General features: G+C 37.3%; 1 long non-coding RNA gene across 2 annotated transcripts; it reads right to left on the reverse strand.

Moving 5' to 3' along the window:
- Positions 1 to 352: 352 nt before the first annotated feature.
- LOC129423721 (uncharacterized) lies at positions 353 to 3,506 on the reverse strand. 2 transcript variants are annotated; one of them, XR_012359172.1, is made up of 5 exons: positions 3,326 to 3,506; positions 3,097 to 3,143; positions 2,884 to 3,006; positions 2,546 to 2,671; positions 353 to 2,346 (listed from the first exon to the last, which is right to left on the reverse strand). It is a non-coding gene; the product is annotated as an uncharacterized lncRNA (long non-coding RNA). The 2 variants fall into 2 exon arrangements; XR_012359171.1 differs by lacking the exon at positions 3,326 to 3,506 and having other exon boundaries at positions 354 to 2,346; positions 3,097 to 3,272.
- Between the last annotated feature and the right edge of the window lie 1,023 nt (positions 3,507 to 4,529).

Here is a 4,529-nt window from a genome sequence, read left to right on the forward strand (position 1 = left end):
GGCCCTGCCCACTGCTATGATTGGACAGCTTCATTCCCCGTCATTACATGTAGGGAAATGTTTTAAAAACATTAATGTGATAAAAATAGCAGCCGAACACAAATATGTTTGAGACACAAAAGATTCTGGGTGCTAAAGATGATACACATAAATGACAATACGTATATTAAAGTAGAAACAAAACTCGACGTGACTAAATTACCGTATAAAACACAGTAAGCGTGCATCCGAATCTAAACTGCGTCTAATAAATCCTTATCAATAACTTTGTATATTTCTATTGTGCTTGTGAGGTTGCTTTTACATTCACGTAATGTTAAATACCACAGTTATATGATAATAAATAAGCTTTGTTGAGTGTTTGACCTTTCAAACGCAACTTGCCTAAATTACCGTATACAACACAGTAAACGGGCATCAGAATCTAAACTGCGGTTGATAAATCCTTCCTTATAACTAACTTTGTATATTTCTACCTTTAAATTACAGTCGTATTGTTAAGTGTTGTACCTTTATTAATCGTTTAATGTTTTTAGTAAATTAAAACAGTCAACAAACGTATTTAGACACGGATGTTACAACAGGACTTATCAAGCAATCTCTTTTAACAAAGCAATAGTGAAACGCAGTAACTTAAATAAAGTAAAATGTCTTACTGTGAATTATACTGCTGTGTCATTGTTGTCAGATCCATAAGTGGTGCTTCTGAGTCTCTCTGCAAATCCAGCATCGACTTCTTTACAAATGAATCCATGTCCACAACGTTAACAAACGCTCCCCACACGAGCTGTAACTTCTTCAAAAGCAAACTTTATCCAAGCATATTGCTAATGTTAAGTTCCAAGCCTCCGAATTGAAGTATTTAGCTTCTGTGTTGTTCCCATGGTTGTTCCAACGCGGTTGTGAAAATGCGTTTCCATGGTATCATAACAGATCACCGCGTCAAAATAAAAGTCTCTCAGAAAAAAATGTATTTAAAAAGTCATTTTGGTTAAATTTGTCAATTTTTAAAGACATGTTTACTTACTGAGACACACGTGTCACGCGAAGCTGTGGGCGGGGCTACAAAAGTAGACTTGTCCTTTTGGTTATGGGGAGGTGTTTCAATTCTACTTTGACGTCATAGATTTCCGAATTTTTCACTGGAGTGTTTAGCTGGCTTGGTGCCAAAGACGGTTATATTTCAGTAGCACGGACGTTTTCAGTTCTGAAACTTGCAGGATGTTCATTTAAGTATGATGACCTCTTATATAACAAATTATCAAGTTAAAATTGAGTTTTTGATTCACCGCTCCTTTAAGGTTAATTTGACACAGAATGACCAGCAGGTGTTCACCATTAATGTCTTAATCATCACTTCATTATCTCATTAACTTCAACACTGCTTCAGTGTTAAATTTTAACACCAGTCTTTATACACACCCATCTGGGAGTGGATTATATATACACCCACAGTGTTTATTTAACACCGGGGATTTTGCTGTGGACAGCTCTTACATTTACTTTATTCTAGGACTAGTCTTATCCTTGTCTGTGAAACCGCCCCTATATGTTTTAACATTTTAAAAAAATTCATGAAATTCATAAAATACCTTTAAGAACAACTGTTTGTTACAAAGCAGTATTGTTTTAGTCTACATTATGAACACACACAAAAAAAACTATGAAATGTTGACAGCATTTTGCCAGTGTAACATTTCATAAACATGTCATTAATATTCATCAAGTAATACTCTTCCTTAAAGGTGCTCTAAGCGAATTCACGCATTTTAGACCATAAAACATTTTTTGTTACATACAACAAACATCTCCTCACTATCTGCTTGCTGCCTGTCCGCTGATCAAACTGTAAAAAATGTGATCTCTGTAGACAGCCTAGGCTCCACAAACTGCAATAAAAACAAAGTGGCCAAACCTACTACCAGAAAGGATAACAAAGTGTTCCAGCCAATTAACAACAAGAAGGATTTGGGGGTGAGGGTTGGGCGCGTTCATGAAAGCACGGAAAGGAGGGGAGGAGTTAGCTACGCTCCGTTTGTTTGAAAACAGTTCAAACATCAACAAAAAGTAACGTCACACAGATTCGCTTAGAGCACCTTTAAGTCTGTAAAAAAAAACTAAAATGATAACTCTTGTACCTGAAACCCAGTCTATTCAAAAAACCTCTTGTCATTTACTTGCAAGAATGTAGTGCTTCTACTACCCCAATCTAAGTGCCTTGTCCAAAGTTTCTCCTCCAAGGATGACGAATGCCTGGGACTCATGTGTCCATTTTCAAGTGACAGGAAATAAGGGTTAAGTCCTGATGCTTCAGCCTTCTGGAGGTACTCCATCATATGTTCCAACCTAAAGGACACACAATGCAAATGAGTTAAGGTGAAACTTGGGGGGTGTCAGGGTGTGGGTGAAGGGGTGGGAGTTATTACACCTTGATCTTGCCCACTTTAAGACAGCCACTAACATAATGTCCCAAACTTTTGAATGGTAGTTTATTTAAATACCTGGTAAATAACATATTAAAGTAAATTTCTTGATTTGTACTTACAGGCTGAATGTCGATGAAAGCTTTTTTGCCATCATCAATGCTGGGCCGGACTTTTTCTGGCAGTTTTGAAGGGTGGAGGTGGAAGCAAAACAGGGAGCAGCTTTAATGCAAGATATCCCTTTGCATCTGTAGCAGCAGAAATTGAAAAGCAATATGTTCAGATAATGTCGGTTAATTGTCTGGCATTTCAAATAAATGAAGATGAGTGGATAAAGTGCTAAATCTCCCAACAGCAATTATTGCCAAAAATTTTCTTCATTAATTTATCAGTGGGTGTCTTTATTAAATTGCTATTAGTAAATCTGGCCCATAATATAAAAATAGTGGAGAAACTTTACCTTGTGTCATCTCCTCAACTGAACATGGAAGCTTTGCAAGATCCTATCGGTATATCAAGGGAGCCATTTCTCGAAGAGTTTTGGAGCTGCATCCTGGTGTAATGTGTAAAAGTCTTGTGCAATCTAAATGCAAAAATAACAAGAAAAAAACAACTTCTAAAAAAATAAATAAAACTCTTGTTACCATATGATAACGACAGTATATTAACATACCATGCCTGGGGTAGTTAGCCGAGGAAACTCATGGAAACTCAGACCACCTAAAACAGAAAAACACAAACTTTTAGCTGTAAGTGATGCATTTTTTTCTATCAATATAGATAATAGACCAGGGGTGGCGAACGTCGGTCCTGGAGAGCCGCAGCCCTGCAGTTTTTAGCTCCAACCCTGATTAAACCTCACCTGTCTAAAGGTTTCTATTAACTCTTTAGACCTTGATTACCTGTTCAGGTGTGTTTGATTAGAGCTGGAGCTAAACTCTGCAGGACTGCGGCTCTCCAGGACCGACGTTCGCAACCCCTGTAATAGACCATTCATACTCATTCATTTGTTCAGGTGATTTCAACATTGGCTTTCAGAGATCATGCACCCCGCCTTTAATTCACTTGTCACCACCTGCTGGCATTAATGTTGTACTAAAGAGAAACTATATTTGAAGCATTGTCGCTGTCGAAAAGACTATTTAATCTCTTTTGATTGTTTTCGTAGACAGCAGTGTTTATATCTTAACTATAAAGATTTATTCCAGTACTTCTGGAAAAACATATATCTGATTGTTTGTTTCATACACGTAAACTGCTTTCGCTGGATAAGCACGGATGCAGATTTGAATGGCACACAGTGTGATTAACTTAGGCTTTAATGGACATATTAAAGTTAGTTGAATCTTGTCATTTATAAACAACTTCTGGTAAACTCGGCTAAGAATAAATAACAACAAAGTCTTTTTAGAGTAGTTAATTTCTGATACCAAGCAAAATAAAAAAACAAGTAAATTACCTCAGTTCTTATTTCATAGCTAAAGCGTATAAAAACTACACTGAGCTAACGTTGCTAAGTAAAATGTGTATTATAATGTATACAATGTTACCTACAAATCGGCTATCGCCGTCTCCCCCCTGCCTTTAGGAAACCAAAACATTTGTTATTTTTGACGAGGTAATTTGTTCCAGAATTCATTTGAGGCACTAGTCAGACCATTAAACTGGAAGTAAAGACCAGACGCGACACGCGTGCATCCGATGAAACGGTCTATGCTCATAATAATAAAGTATAATTATAGTCCAATGTTATCACCATTATTACCATATTAATTGTATTGTCCAACGTTACCCCGTTCTGTGGTAAAAAACGCTCATCTGCTCACAAAAAGTTATTTCAAGCACTCGACTGATGTTGTTGACTAAACGTAATTAAATGCCCTCGTTGTAGGACAACACTTTTGCCATTAGGTATCGATTAAATGATACAAAGACAAAACAGACCTTTATTTCACCAGGAAAGAACCGCTGAAGAATGTCTGCTTGTAAAGTCCTGCTGCATTTCTCCTTCTGACGATCCAAAATCCCTGCGACAGATGATCCAGCAATTGGGTTGTTTTGACCCAGCAGCACTGCTGTACAGCGGGGGATGGGCTGCTTTAACTG

The sequence above is a fragment of the Misgurnus anguillicaudatus genome, chromosome 19 (assembly GCF_027580225.2).
Source record: "Misgurnus anguillicaudatus chromosome 19, ASM2758022v2, whole genome shotgun sequence".
NCBI lineage: Eukaryota > Metazoa > Chordata > Actinopteri > Cypriniformes > Cobitidae > Misgurnus > Misgurnus anguillicaudatus.